The sequence below is a fragment of the Phyllobates terribilis genome, unplaced genomic scaffold (assembly GCF_046119375.1).
Source record: "Phyllobates terribilis strain yellow unplaced genomic scaffold, ASM4611937v1 Scaffold_11__3_contigs__length_659146591, whole genome shotgun sequence".
Taxonomy (NCBI): Eukaryota; Metazoa; Chordata; class Amphibia; order Anura; family Dendrobatidae; genus Phyllobates; species Phyllobates terribilis.
The window spans coordinates 112,317,142-112,334,188 of NW_027362771.1; positions in this window are offsets into that span (position 1 = coordinate 112,317,142).

The window sequence follows — 17,047 nt, forward strand, 5'->3', positions numbered from 1 at the left end:
GCTTCACACATAGATTAGATAGATAGAAACATGTCAGTCACATATATATGAAGTACAGTGACAGTGTTGGTTACTGTACTTGTCATTTAGTGTAAAGGATTTATCTAAAAAAATAATAGTGTTTTCATGCACCGTCTCTTTAAGAAAGCCGGCCGGCAATTCAGCAGCGGTACCCGACAATTTAGAATAGAAGGAATAGAGAATCACACATAGATTAGATAGATAGAAACATGTCAGTCACATATATATGAAGTACAGTGATAGTGTTGATTACTGTACTTGTCATTTAGTGTAAAGGATTTATTTTAAAAAAAATTGGCGTGGGGTTCCCCTTAATTTTAGTCTCTAGCGGAGGTTAAGCAGACAGCTGGGGCAGATGTTTGAAGCCTGGGAAGGGGGTAATACCCACGGAGCTTCCCAGGCTACTAATATCAGCCCCCAGCTGAATACCTAGCCTTTACTAGCTATTAAAATGGGGGACCCCCCCAAAAAAATGACGTGGGGTCCCCCCTATTTTAATAGCTAGCAAAGGCTAGGCAGACAGCTGGGGGCTGATATTAATAGCCCAGGAAGGGTACCATGAATATTGGCCCCCTCCCAGGCTAGAAACACCAGCCGTCAGCCGCCCCAGAAATGGCGCATCCATAGGATGCGCCAATTCTGGCACTTAGCCTCGCTCTTCCCACTGCCCTGTAGCGGTGGCAGTGGGGTAATAGGGCTGGGGTTGATGTCAGCTTATAATGCCAGCTGACATCAAGCCCAGGTTAGTAATGGAGAGGCGTCTATAAGACACCCCCATTACTAACCCCATAGTGAAAGTTAAAAAAAAAACACAAACACCCAGAATAAAGTCCTTTAATTGAAATAAACACACAATTCTTTATTGTTTTAAATTAAACCATACTTACCGTCACGCCCATTCCAGCTGAAGCCAACGATCTCCTGCAATAAAAGAAAAATAATAAAGCAACCTCATCCTTACCTTTCCATGGTTCCCACGACGGCTCCAGCTCTGCTACATCGAGATGACAGGCTGGACCGCAGCAGAACGCTGTCATCCAGCCTGTCATCCCGCAGACACTGAGAAGCGCAGGCTTGCTTGCGCTCCTCAGTGTCTCTCTGTGACGACATCCAGATGAGCCGACAATGAACTCGGCTCACCTCATGCACGTCACTGACAGCGTGGGAGAATTCTCACTCTGAAGCACTGAGTGCAGGAGAATTTTCCCACGCTGTCAGTGACGTGCATGAGGTGAGCCGAGTTCATTGGACATGACCTCACCTCATGCACGTCACTGACAGCGTGGGAAAATTCTCCTGCACTCAGCGCTTCAGCGTGAGAATTTCCCCACGCTGTCAGTGACGTGCATGAGGTGAGCTCATGTCCAATGAACTCAGCTCACTTCATGTACGTCACTGACAGCGTGGGAGAATTCTCACGCTGAAGCTCTGAGTGCAGGAGAATTTTCCCACGCTGTCAGTGACGTGCATGAGGTGAGCTGAGTTCATTGGACATGAACTCGGCTCATCTTTATGCCATCACAGAGAGACACTGAGGAGCGCAAGCATGCCTGCGCTTCTCAGTGTCTGCGGGATGACAGGCTGGATGGCAGCGTTCTGCTGCGGTGCAGCCTGTCATCTCGATGTAGCAGAGCTGAAGCTGTCGTGGGATCCATGGGAAGGTAAGGATGAGGTTGGTTTATTATTTTTCTTTTATTGCAGGAGATCGTTGGCTTCAGCTGGAATGGGCGTGATGGTAAGTATAGTTTAATTTAGAACAATAAAGAATTGTGTCTTTATTTCAATTAAAGGACTTTATTCTGGGTGTTGTGTTTTTTTTAAATACTTTACTAGAAATTCATGGTGGTCATGTCTAATATTGGCGTGACCCCATGAATTTCGGGCTTAGGGCCAGCTGATAATGCCAAGCTGGCCTTAACCCCTTTATTACCCAGTGAGCCACCGCACCAGGGCCCTGGATGAGTTGGGTACAGCGCCAGAAGATGGCGCTTCTATGAACGCGCCATTTTCCGGGGCGGCTGCGGACTGCAATTTGCAGCGGGTGAGGCCCAGAAAGCTTGGGCCTCCCTGCGCTACAGATTCCAGCCCCCAGCTGCCTAGTTGTACCTGGCTGGACACAAAAATAGGGCGAAGCCCCACGTATTTTTTTTTTAAATTATTTCATGAAATTCATGAAATAATTAAGAAAAAAAGGGCTTCCCTATATTGTTGTGTCCGGCCAGGTACAAATAGGCAGCTGGTGGTTGGGGGCAGCCCGTTCCTGCCTGCTGTACCTGGCTGGACACAAAAATAGGGCGAAGCCCCACGTATTTTTTTTTAAATTATTTCATGAAATTCATGAAATAATTAAGAAAAAAAGGGCTTCCCTATATTGTTGTGTCCGGCCAGGTACAAATAGGCAGCTCGTGGTTGGGGGCAGCCCGTTCCTGCCTGCTGTACCTGGCTGGACCCAAATATAGTGCGAAGCGCCACGTCAATTTTTTTTTAATTATTTCATGAAATAATTTTTTAAAAAAAGGGCTTCCCTATATTGCTGTGTCCGGCCAGGTACAAATAGGCAGCTGGTGGTTGGGGGCAGCCCGTTCCTGCCTGCTGTACCTGGCTGGACACAAATATAGGACGCAGCCCCACATCAATTTTTTTTTAATTATTTCATGAATTTCCTGAAATAATTAAAAAAAAATTGACGTGGGGCTTTGCTTGACGTGGGGCTTTGCACTATATTTGTGTCCAGCCAGGTACAGCAGGCAGGAACGGGCTGCCCCCAACCACCAGCTGCCTATTTGTACCTGGCCAGACACAACAATATAGGGAAGCCCTTTTTTTCTTTATTATTTCATGAATTTCATGAAATAATTAAAAAAAAAAATACGTGGAGCTTCGTCCTATTTTTGTGTCCAGCCAGGTACAACTAGGCAGCTGGGGGCTGGAATCTGCAGCGCAGGGAGACCCAAGCTTTCTGGGCCCCCCCCCGCTGCAAATTGCAGTCCGCAGCCACCCCGGAAAATGGCGCCTTCATAGAAGCTGGATGCTGTACCTGGCTGGCATACAAAAATATAGCAAAGCCCACGTCAAAATTTTTGGGAAAAATTAATTAAAAAATAAATAATAATTTAGGGACTGCATCTTTATTAACTCCTCAAATGTCATTTAGTGTTGAAATAAAGGATTTATTTAAAAAAAAAATTGGCGTGGGATCCCCCATAATTTTAGTCTCTAGCGGAGGTTAAGCAGACGGCTGGGGAAGATGTTTGAAGCCTGGGAAGGGGGTAATACCCACGGAGCTTCCCAGACTACTAATATCAGCCCCCAGCTGAATACCTAGCCTTTACTAGCTATTAAAATGGGGAACCCCCCCCAAAAAATGACGTGGGGTCCCCCCTATTTTAATAGCTAGCAAAGGCTAGGCAGACAGCTGGGGGCTGATATTAATAGCCCAGGAAGGGTGCCATGAATATTGGCCCCCTCCCAGACGAGAAACACCAGCCGTCAGCCGCCCCAGAAATGGCGCATCCATAGGATGCGCCAATTGTGGCACTTAGCCTCGCTCTTCCACGCTGCCCTGGTGCGGTGGCAGGGGGTAATAGGGCTGGGGTTCATGTCAGCGCCAGCTGCCATGAAGCCCAGGTTAGTAATGATGGGCGTCTATAAGACACCCCCATTACTAACCTACAAAGTGTTAAAAAGAAAAAACACACTACACCCAGAAAAAAATAATTTATTTGAAATAAAACACACAATTTTATTAAATTCTTAGTTTACTAAAAAAAAATAGTTACCTGTCCACGTTCCTGCGCTGATCTCCCATGCACAGCTGTCACATCTGGAGATGAGACAGCTGTGCATGGCTGCTGTAAGCTCACACTGCCGGGAACACGTCCGCTCCCGGCAGCGGGAGCCACTGACTGAGGTCACCGGAGTGCATTCAGGCAGCGCAGCTCCGGAGACCTCCTTTACGGCACTGCTGTACCGTGGGAATTTCTCACGATACAGCAGGGCCGTAAAGGAGTTGCCCGGAGCAGCGCTGCCTGAACTCCGGTGAACCCGCTTATGCAATGACGGGGCTGCTTTACGGCCCCGTCATTCTAGCGGCGGCAGCGGTTCAGAGCGGTCACATTCTATGTGGCTGCTCTGAACTGGAGATCTTCGTGGGACACTCGTGGACTACTACGGAGGGGTAAGGATAAGGTTGTGGTTTATTATTTTATATTTTATTACAGGAGATCGATGGCTTCGGGGAATTAGGTGTCTAGGTGAGTATAGGTGTAGTTTTTTATTTTTTACTTTATTTTAGGTGGCGATCGGTGGGGACAGGTAATGTATGAACTAATTTATTGTAGGCAACCACTGGCCACCAATGACATGTATTTAAAATTTATTGGGGACACAGTAGGGCAATTTAAATAGCAGGATCAGGCTGATCATTTTTGGCAGCAAATTTTTCAAAATGGTAAGCGCAATTCATAAATTTGGCGCAAAGTTAAAAATGTATGTTTTTTAGTAATGATCGAGCGTGCTCGCCACTGCTCGATACTCGATCAAGCATCGGGGTGCTTGGGTACACTCGTTACTCGATCGAGTATCATGGGTACTTGAGCGACATGCTCGAGTCCACGCCCTGCATGTTTCCCAGCTGTTAAACAGCCAATAAACATATGGGAATTGTCTGCCATACACAGTAATGCCATAACCATGTTGGCCACTGGCATTACTGTGATTGGCCTTATATAAGACCCGATGACGCGATGCTTGGCACGCTGTCCTCTGGAAGCAGTTCAGGGAGAGCTGATATAGGAGGGAGAGCTTAGATTAGAGCAGGCATACAGGCAGTGTTTAACTGCTATTCCAGTAGTTATATACTGCTGCTGAATCAAAAACAAAACAAAATCATTTTTCAGGGCTATATACTGACATTTCTCTACTAAAACCGCTATTACGTGCATTCATTGTAGGGATAGCTGGTGGAGGAGGGATAGTTTTGGACTAGAATCATATAGGCATGGTTTATTGCCTTACTGTCCTTCTTTAGGTATACTGCTGCTGCAACCTAAAAACAACAGTCCTTTTCAGGGGTACATATTTTCATTTCCTTACTAATACCGGAAAGTTTGCAGGCATATATTATATACCTAAGTTAAAATGCGCAAGGCATGTGGTAAGGAATAGGGAAGTGGACGCTCTGCTGATGGTACATTCGGATGCCGAGGCAGTGTGCCAGGTGAAACTGTGCATGCTGCAAGTGCACAACAAACACGCTCATCTACGAGACCTAGCTTCCTGTCCCAGGAAGGGACACAGGGGGCACGGGACACCACTCTTGAAATCAGAACAGTGCGAACAGGAAGTCGGTTGGATGGCAGATAATGCTTCCATTATGTTTCCAGAACAACCTTGTCTTCCACATGGTCCAGTGTCACTAGCCAAGAGTCTGGACCACATAATCCTCACCCTGATCATCCTACAATAGCGAGTCATCATGCGGCCCATGCTCCAAATTTTTAGAGGGTCATCATGCAGCCCTCGCTCATAATTTTTAGAGGGTTAACAGGAGGCCCTCACTCATAATTACTAGAGGGTCAGCATGCAGCCCTCATTCATAATTTTTAGAGTGTCATCATGGACCCCTCGCTCCAAATTTTTAGAGGGCAAACAGACAGTCCTCGCTCATAAATTTTAGAGAGTCATCATGTGGCCCTCTTAATTTTTCCAGGGTGTTTATGATGCCATCCTTCATAATTTTTACAGGATGTATATGAGGCTTACCTCTACAACTCTCTTACACATATATATGTATACCTACCCCCAGGGGTAAATGTTTTTCACCCCTTGCACTTAGCGCAAAGCCTTTCCTAGTCTATGAGTCCTACTCCATAAAAATGGGAAAAATGTTTTTTGAGGCCCTCCTCTACATATCTTCCAGGGTGTATTGCAGTACATCCTTCTAATTTTTGGCAACCCTTGCACTTAGTGCTTAGGCTTTAATAATCTAGGAGTCCCACTCATTAAAATTTGGCAAAAATGTTTTCTGAGGCCCTTCTATATGTGTCTTCCAGGATGTTTTGCAGTTACTTCTTCTAATTTTTGGCAGCTCTTGCACTTAATGCATAGGCTTTATGAGTCTAGAAGTCCCACTATGTAACAAGTTTAATAGAATGTGTATGAGGCCCTCCTTGATGTGCATCAGGCCCCCTTTTATGTCTAATACAGGGTGTATCGGAGTCCCTCTTCCTTCTAATTTTTGGCAGTTCTTGTATTGTCCGCATAGACTTTGTAAGTTTCAGACTCACTCCTTCATAAATTAAGCAGGATGTGTCTGATCATGTCACACACATGGCATGTTAAGATAAGGCAGTAAAATTCTAAAATTACATTTACTGGTGACTACCAGTGGGTGTAGTTCTATTTCCCCCATCACAGTAAAATTTAGATCCATAAGACATCTCCAAGGAGGACACATTCACCCTCCCTCCCACAAAACATCAGGGAGAAAGAGCTTACATTTCATTGAAGTAGAACCACATTGGACATATGGTGTAGTGAGGAATACTAATTAAAACACGGGAAGATCCAGCTTCAAACTTCTTTTGAAGCAGGGATTGTCAGCGGTGACAAAATGGTTAAAGCAGTATATCTATTGTGGGAAAGAGTCAGAAATACTAGGGTTTATAGATTCAAGAGAAGTGGAACACCTTTAGAGGTAACTCTTGCTCTCTTCAAAGGAAACTGGACTTCTGCAACTAGACAGTTCGGTCTATGTAATGGTAAAATCATGATAAAAAATATGATGGCAATGTCTAACATCGGAGACCTTCAGAGGTGAAGATATCTCATAAGTTTGGGATTTCATAATTTTCTGAAGCTGAAGCCACATCCCACAATCTGACCCTCATGAGGTCATAAAGGGCGTCATCTACTGTAGTCATAGGCGATGGGGAAATATGGTGAGAGAAGCCCGGCTAGTTTTTTTTTTTTTAACTTTGCCTTATATACAAGTTATTATACCGGAAAGAATGTTTCCTAACATTTTTTTCTATAAAATCCATTTTATCTTCACTTTTGTATGTATTGTCCGTCAGTAAAAATGGAGTAACAACATTGTTCCCAGCAGCGACCTGGGAGTCAGAGATACATCCAGGCGTCTTCTCATGCTGTTCCCAATGCATTTGAGCACTGTATCCAATTATTTCAGTGATTTTCCTGCCTCCCCAGCTGTCCTGTTAAGGTCTTTCAGAAAAATACTTGAGTTTCCCATTAACTTCCATTAATCTCGTTACTCAAGTTAATCCCGTCCAAGCATCTGACCTGCTCGATTTGAGTGCCGAGAACTCAAGCATTTTGTCTCTCACTCATCACTAATGTTTTTCTGTCCTTAAAGGGGTTGTCCACTGCTTTATATTCCTCCCCCATGTATCCCCCCAGGGCCCCTAAGACTTCTTGTAAATACCTTCTGTTGCTGATAATGCCTGTGAGCGGCGCTATCACTGGCTGCTGACAGGCATCACGTGACCCCCGGCTGCAGCCTGCTCTGACATCCGCTGATGTCACGACAACTGCTGGCAGAAACAGTGGGTCACGATCTGCCTGGTTCCACGGTGGATGCCAGGCTGTGGGTGGGGTTACCTCGCACGTCACACCCAGCAATCACCACGTGCTCTTCCTCTCCCCATTCATTGGAAAAGCGCGAGGTGGATGCAGGGTGTGATGCGGGGGGTAACCCCGCCCACAACCCAGCAGCCACCACGGGGACCCCAGCTCTGAGTCATGCCTCACTTGTCGTGACATCAGCACGGGGTCACGTGATGCCTGTGAACGGCCACTGATAGCGCCGCTCACAGCCATTATCAGCAACAGAAGATATTTACAATAAGTCTTAGGGGCCCCGGGGGGATACATTGTGGGGAGGGGGGGAATAAAGTACTGGACATCTTCTTTAACTGTTTTTGTGACTTTTTTGCAAATGTGCAAAAAATTGCATATCACTCAAAAAGGCATAAAAATTGCACTGAAATACTGGCATACTCAAAAGAACACCATCGGGAACTGGAGTCGTGCCAAATTTTGCAACTTTTTAAAAAGTCGCAATTGAGGAATCAGGTGAGAAAAAATTGGAATCACTTAACTCTGCCATAAAGCTGTAAAAAACAAGTGAGCACTTAGAAAGTAGACTCCAAAAAAGACACAAATAGAATACTGAATTGGGTGCAAACAAAACATAAGGCGCAAAATACACAAAGCTGGACAAAAATGCAGATGCAAAGGGAATAATGAACTGGCACCAATAGCTTGCAGAAACACAGTAGTAATTTATCATATCATGTACTCATGTGGATTGATTTATACTGGCATGACTTGAGTGAGTTGAAAACACATATTCTAGAACATATCAGGAACATTTTAGGGAAATATATGGTCCTGGGCAGGGTCGGACTGGCCCACTGGAAGACCGGAGGATTCTCTGGTGGGCCCAGGCACTGGCACCTGCGAAGTGTGTCAGTGATCATATTGTATATACACCGCTGTCCTGGTTGTTCAACTCTGGGAGTAGCATTGACATAAAAAGACATCAGGATGGAACAACGCTCTGTTATATACAAATAGTGAGTCGCAGTCTGCAGCAGGTGAGAGTGTCAGTTTTGATGCATGCACTGCTCTCCCAGGTTGTCTAATGCTGGGAGGAGCAGAGAGCAGTACGTCACTACTCCCCCTACTAGCTGACATTTTCGCCTGCTGCAGACTGCAGCTCACTATTTGTATATTTGTACAGTCATATGAAAAAGTTTGGGCACCCCTATTATTCTTAAGCTTATTGTTTTATAAAAATTGGTGTTTTTGCAACAGCTATTTCAGTTTGATATATGCAATAACTGTTGGACACAGTAATGTTTCAGCCTTGAAATGAGGTTTATTGTACTAACAGAAAATGTGCAATCTGCATTCAAACAAAATTTGACAGGTGCATAAGTATGGGCACCTCACCAGAAAAGTGACATTAATATTTAGTAGATCCTCTTTTTGCAAAAATAACCGCCTCTAGTCGCTTCCTGCAGCTTTTAATGAGTTCCTGGATCCTGGATGAAGGTATTTTTGACCATTCCTCTTTACAAAACAATTCCAGTTCAGTTGTTTGATGGTCGCCGAGCATGGACAGCCCTCTTCAAATGATCCCACAGATGTTCAATGATATTCAGGTCTGGGGACTGGGATGGCCATTCCAGAACATTGTAATTGTTCCTCTGCATGAATGCTTGAGTAGATTTGGAGCGGTGTTTTGGATCATTGTCTTGCTGAAAGATCCATCCCCTGCGTAACTTCAACTTTATCACTGATTCTTGAACATTATTGTCAAGAATCTGCTGATACTGAGTGGAATCCATGCGTCCCTCAACTTTAACAAGATTCCCGGTGCCGGCATTGGCCACACAGCCCCAAAGCATGATGGAACCTCCACCAAATTTTACTGTGGGTAGCAAGTGTTTTTCTTGGAATGCTGTGTTTTTTTGCCGCCATACATAACGCCTTTTTGTATGACCAAACAACTCAATCTTGGTTTCATCAGTCCACAGGACCTTCTTCCAAAAAGAAATTGGCTTCTCCAAATGTGCTTTTGCATACCTCAGCCGACTCTGTTTGTGCCGTGCTTGCAGAAACGGCTTCTTTTGCATCACTCTCCCATACAGCTTCTCCTTGTGCAAAATGCGTTGTATAGTTGACTGATGCACAGTGACACCATCTGCAGCAAGTTGATGCTACAGTTCTCTGGAGGTGGTCTGAGGATTGTCCTTGACTGATCTCACCATTCTTCTTCTCTGCCTTTCTGATGCTTTTCTTGCCTGCCACTTCTGGCCTTAACAAGAACTGTCCCTGTGTTCTTCCATTTCCTTACTATGTTCCTCACAGTGGAAACTGACAGATTAAATCTCTGAGACAGCTTTTTGTATCCTTCCCCTGAACAACTATGTTGAATAATCTTTGTTTTCAGATCATTTGACAGTTGTTTTGAGGAGCCCATGATGCCACTCTTCAGAGGAGATTCAAACAGGAGAACAACTTGCAAGTGGCCACTTTAAGTAGCTTTTCTCATGATTGCATACACCTGGCTATGAAGTTCAAAGCTCAATGAGGTTACAAAACCAAAAAAAGTGCTTTAGTAAGTCAGTAAAAAGTAGGTAGGAGTATTTAAAACAAGAAAATGATAAGGGTGCCCATACTTATGCACCTGTCAAATTTTGCTTGAATGCAGATTGCACATTTTCTGTTAGTACAATAAACCTCATTTCAAGGCAGAAACATTACTGTGTCCAACAGTTATTACATATATCAAACTGAAATAGCTGTTGCAAAAACACCAATTTTTATAAAACATTAAGTTTAAGATTAATAGGGGTGCCCAAACTTTTTCATATGACTGTATATAACAGAGTGCTGTTCTGTCCTGATGTCTTTTTATCACTGCTCTTTGCTGCATTGAACTAACAGGGAGAGCGGTGCTGCTGTTGATAAGGCTAACACTGTTTGACCGCAGCGCAACTAATCAGGGTTAGTCTTGTTTGTGTCCTCTTCTCTCCGGCTGTACAGCACAGCTCAAGTAAAGAGCTGTGCTGTGATTTATAAAGAGGGTGCTCCCCTCTCCTCTCCAGCACCATTGCAGGCACAGTGAAAGGAGAAAAGGAGACATGCAGGTCCCTGGTGGTACAGCACAAAAGTGAGTCTGATCTATGCTGCACCTGACTACCTGAGCATCACATATAATTGAGGGCACTCCTTCCAAACCTAAAAGTGAATGACTATAAATGGGGGGGGCTTTAGTCAGGGGTGCTAGAGGGGGTCTTAGTCACTTAGGGATGAATGAGGGTCCAAGTCCCTCTTTTATCCTATCACCCCTGACTTACTGAGCCTGCCCTCCCTATGTCCTCCCTTACTGACTGAGCCTGCCCTCCCTGTATCACCCCTGACCGACTGAGCTCGCCCTCCCTGTATCCCCCCTCACTGGCCGATCCTGCCCTTTTTTTGTACCCCTGACTGACTGAGCTCATCCTTCCTGTGTCCCCCTTGACTTACTAAGCCTACCCTCCCTGTATCACCCCTGACTGAGCCCACCCTCCCCGTATCACCCCTGAATGACTGAGCCTTCCTCCATTTATCACCCTTGACTGACTGAGCCTGCCCAACCTGTATCACCCCTGACAGACAGAGCCCCCCAACCCTGTATTACCACTGACTGACTAAGCCCACCCTCCCTGTGTACCGTCTGACTGACTAAGCTTGCCCTCTTTGTGTCCCCCTAACTGAGTAAGCATGCCCTCCCATTACCACCCCTAACTGAATGAGAACTCTCTCCTTGTGTACTCTCTGACTGACTAAGCTAGTCCTCCCTGTGTACCCCTGACTGAGTGAACCTGCCCACCCTTTACCATCCCTAACTGACTGAGCCTGCCTACCCTTTAATGTCCCTGACTGACTGAGCCTGTCCTCCCTTTATCACCCTTGACTGACTGAGCCAACCCTCCCTGTGTCCCCACTGACTGACTAAGCCTACCCTCCCTCTGTCACCCCTGACAAACTGCGCCCGCTCTCCCTGCTTCACCCCTGACTGACTGAGCCCACCCTCCCTGTATCACCCCTGACTGACTGAGACTGCCCTTCCTGTATCACCCCTGACTGACTGAGCCTGCCCTCCATGTGTCACTCCTGACTGACTGAACCCTCACTCACTTTATCACCCCTGATTGACTGAGCCCGCTCTCCCTGTGTATCCCCTGACTGACTGAGTCTGCACTCCCTGTACCAACCCTGACTGACTGAGCCAACCCTCCCTTTATCACCTCTGACTGACTAAGCCCATCCTTCCTGTGTCCTCCCTGACTGACTGATGGGGCAATAGTTACCATGTTATCATGCCCCCGATGATGCTGATCATTCAAATTATGTTATCACTCTCACAGGGGCTTGATAACATGGAAAGAGGGCTGACTAGTCAAACTAACCCCCCATCGACTAGTCAAAGCCCTCATTAGCATCGGAAACCTGTCACGCCAGATGTGGGGAAGACTGCAACACAGAGGGAAAAGGGAAAGTGGAGACCTCCTAGTCTGGTCTAGCGTCACCCTGTCTCAACTATTGTCCATTTATTGCCTCCTCAGCAATCACCGCTCGCGTGCCTCGTCCTACTCTACATGGCATATGGCTACGGCTAGGGATGGAAGGAGATGAGAACTAGTCAACCTCCACTAAACTCTATAGACAACAAGGGCGGACAAAACAGGGGAAATGGCTTAGCTTTAGATGAACTCCAAATAAGCACACGGCCTCAAGCTCCAGAGAGGATGAAGTACTGCTCCTGCTAAGCTTCACAAGTAGAAATAGATATAGCTGGCGACTCCCTCTCAGGCACACCAGGTATATACACACGTGGTCAAAATTGTTGGTACCCCTCATTTAATGAAAGAAAAACTCACAATGGTCACAGAAATAACTTGAATCTGACAAAAGTAATAATAAATTAAAAATCTATGAAAATGATCAAATGAAAATCAGTCATTGCTTTTCAACCCTGCTTCCACAGAATTTAAAAAAAAATTAAAATCATGAAATAGGCCTGGAAAGAAATGATGGTATTCTTAACTTAATATTTTTTTAACAACCTTTTGAGGCAATCACTGCAATCAAACGATTCCTGTAACTGTCAATGAGACTTCTGCACCTCACGACAGGTATTTTGGCCCACTCCTCATGAGCAAGCTGCTCCAGTTGTCTCGTGTTTGAAGCTTCCCTTTTCCAGACGGCATGTTTCAGCTCTTTCCAAAGATGCTCAATAGGATTTAGGTCAGGGTAAGGGCTCATAGAAGGCCACTTCAGAATAGTCCAATATTTTCCTCTTTGCCATTCTTGGGTGTTTTTAGCTGTGTGTTTTGGGTCATTATCCTGTTGCAAGACCCATGACCTGCGACTGAGACCAAGTTTTCTGACACTGGGCAGCACATTTCTCTCTAGAATCCCTTGATAGTCTGGAGATTTCATTGTACCCTGCACAGATTCAAGACACCCTGTGCCAGATGCAGCAAAGCAGCCCCAGAACATAACAGAGCCTCCTCCATGTTTCACAATAGGGACAATGTTCTTTTCTTGATATGCTTCATTTTTCCATCTGTGAACATAGAGCTGATGTGCCTTGCCAAAAACTTCCATTTTTGTGTCATCTGTCCATAGGACATTCTCCCAGAAGCTTTGTGGCTTGTCAACATGTAGTTTGGTAAATTCCAGTCTGGCTTTTTTATGATTTTTTTCAACAATGGTGTTCTCCTTGGTCGTCTCCCATGAAGTCCACTTTGGATCAAACAACGATGGATGGTGAGATCTGACACTGATGTTCCTTGAGCTTGAAGTTCACCTTTAATCTCTTTAGAAGTTATCCTGGGCTCTTTTATTACCATTCGTAATATCCGTCTCTTTGATTTGTCATCAATTTTCCTCCTGCCGCCACGTCCAGGGAGGTTGGCTACAGTCCCATGGATCTTAAATTTCTGAATAATATGTGCAACTGTAGTCACAGAAACATCAAGCTGCTTGGAGATGGTCTTATAACCTCTATTTTTAACATGCTTGTCTATAATTTTCTTTCTAATCTCCTGAGACAACTCTTTCCTTTGCTTCCTCTGGTCCATGTTGAGTGTGGTACACACCATGTCACAAAACAGCACAGTGAGTATCTGTAGCCCAATTTACAGGCCCACTGACTGATTACAAGATTGTAGACACCTGTGATGCTAATTAGTGGACACAAATTGATTAAACATGTCTCTTTTGTCACATTATTTTCAGGGGTATCATTATTTCTGTCCAGGCCTATTTCATGAGTTTAATTTTTGTAAAAATTCAGTGGAAGCAGGGTTGAAAAGCAATGTCTGACTTTCATTTGATCATTTTCAAGGATTTTTAATTTATTATTACTTTTGTCAGATTCAAGCTATTTCTGTGACCATTGTGGGTTTTTCTTTCATTAAATGAGGGGTACCAACAATTTTGACCACGTGTGTATACACCCAGGCCAGAGAGCTAATTGGCAAGGGAGTGGTAGCTGCTCGGTCCTAAAGACAGCCTCTTATCTAAGGAACTGTCTGCAATGCCAAACGTAGAGATCTCCTGCAACCCACAGCAGGGCAACTGTCCGTCACCTCTGACACACCAGTGACAAAATCAGGACATTATAAATGCTTTTTTTATACCTTGTTTTCACTCAATTACATTATGTAGGGCTGGTTAGGCAGGGAGTTTACTCATAAATAGGTGAATGCTGCTAGGTTGGAGAGCATGGGGAACCTGACAGGTTCCCTTTAAGAAGTGTGCTATCTTATATTATACCCTGATATTAGCATGTTTTACCATACAATTGGTGGTCTTGTATTTATTTCTATGTACAGTGGGCCCCAAGAATGATTTTCTCTGGTGGGTCCAAGCACTCCAGTCTGGTGCTCCACTCCAGCCAGTCCTGAGGACTTTCTCTAAACTTAGCACTTTCACAACCATAATTTGTAAATTTAATGTCTGCGTTCTCAGGGGAAGTGTGGAGACATCTCAGGAGCTGAGCCCTCATGATGCCACGAAGATGCCTACTGTGTTACAAAGTTGACATCTACCTGTAACTGCAGTGACCTTAGCATGCTCCAGTCGCTGCTGTTGAATCATCTAAATGTCGCAGTCAATTATTGCACACTAGCTTCTAACTGTCCCCCACTGTGCAATGGCAAGTGTGATGCTGGGTTTGCACGGCAGCAGGGGGCCTGCTGAATACCCCCATGGCTGTCATCTTTGTTTTTCTGTGAAGCTGTACATCATAGGAGAACATTTTTTAGCCATATATTGCAATACAATTGTATTTTGATTTATCTCAATTTGCCACCCTTCACATCACCACATCACATTGTACTTGCAAACCCATTCACATCTCCTCATATTCTCATACATACTTTCCATCTTTAATTACCAAGTTTTCAGGGTTTCTTTATACTCATCCCTTTTTATACAGTAAGAATACTGGTTTTTTTTTTTTTTTTGTTTACTGACATGTATCTGTATACTTATAGGTGGCTTCATATACACTATATATGTTCATGTTGTATTTCAATCAATCATGCATTTTTTCCTTTTCTTTTATCTAAATAGCAGTTTTTATATAATTTTTATTATTCATATTTTTAATTTCTCTTTGTAAATCTTTGGATATTTAATGTTATTGCTAAATGTCCTTTTTATGCTTTTGATATGTTGGCAATGTAAAGTTTTATATATGGATTTGGTCTCCAATACTCACTTCACTCTGGTCCATCATATTAACCTCCCAAGATGGCTACCAGAGTGGCGTTAGCCTTACCATGCATGTACACTGGCATCTCAGCCCTATGACGTCAATAGTTGGGCATGATGAACCCCTCTCTGATGCGCGCTTTGGTTAAGGGCTGTTTTAGACCAATATGCTCGCATTATGGTAGGGTGCCCAGTAAAATACACCCCAGTTATTGGTTATTTATCCACCACTTGCATATTTAAGTGGGTCATTCATCTCCCCAGTCCCCACCACTCTTCTGCCGCATCACTTTCAGAAGAAGCCATATGCGAAACGCAAATTGTTAAATGAGGCAGAGAAGCGGAATATCACAGTATAATGAATCTGGGTCAGTAAAATTAGGATGATCCAATCCCATACATTATACTTATAGATAAGACCAGATCTTTTATATTTGAGACATTTTGTTCTATGACCCATTATTGACCATATTTTCTTATATTCACATCTTTTTGTATATTTATTCTTTACTACCTGTATTATTGTATATTCATTTATTTATATTTGTTTGAAGTTTCCCTGCTGTTTTGCCCTGTTATTATCCATTTAATCAGGTCTGATGTGTATATGTATGTGTTTTTAATATCATAATAATAAATAAATCCCAATAAAGGTCTATTTTGGTATTTTTAGTTTGCCTTGGTATTCATTTATTATAAGTCAGGATATTTTGTAGGAATTTAGTCTCAGACATGGTTTGGCTAAAACATGCACATTATGCACAACATAATTCATATACACAACTTGTTTTATCATGCTTGTAACATGTGTTTATTGCCATTGTATTTGTATTTCCCATTAGATCCCCAAAAACTGTAATTTTGCTGTGCTATGTTCCCTAACCCTAATAAACTGTAGCACAAAGAATAATCTAATATAGTCGAATACTTTGACCAAGCAGAAGTGCTGTGCTGACCGGACATATGTCTACTGGAAGAATGTTGGATTAAATCCATAGTCTGGCGCCCCTGCTGACTATTGACTCATTACAAACTTCAGACAGATTTAAAACATGCTGTTTTTTAGACTAACTGTAAAGATTTCTCACATCTCAATCTTTAGGGATCTAGGCGGTGAATTCTTAATCAACACATACTGGCATGTTCAACTTTAGCATTGCCATTGGCAAACCACTTATGTTTTTTGTCTCTCAGAGGAACTGAAGTGCATTATTCGGCTTGAATCACTTATTCAAAATTCACTTCCAAATGGCTAAAACATAACTTTGAACTCTGGAAATGTAATATGTAATAGCATGGGTAGAGCTCAAGCAATGTTAATTGCAAATCTAAGCAGCAAATGGGATAAATTTGATTAATCATAGTTGCTTTTTGTGCCTATTTCCTGCTAATGTAATGCAAAACTTCGGGAACTAAAAGTCAGGGCTGAAACCAGAGCTTCCTATTTAATCGTATGGAGATAGAAACATGGTTTGCTAATAAAACACAGCAACAGTGCCTTAATAGAAGGAACTATCTAAGAAATACTTTTTAAGACTTTTACCCAGTTATTTTACGGCTATATTCAGATATGGCAAATTTGTTGCCGGTTTTTAGTGCCTATTGTGTACAGTACATTACATACATTATATAGCAGACTTAAGTGAAAGTAAAAAAAAAAATATCTAAACATCTAAATATCTCTATATAGGGAGAGGATCCACTGTGTCACTATGAGAAAGGGCAG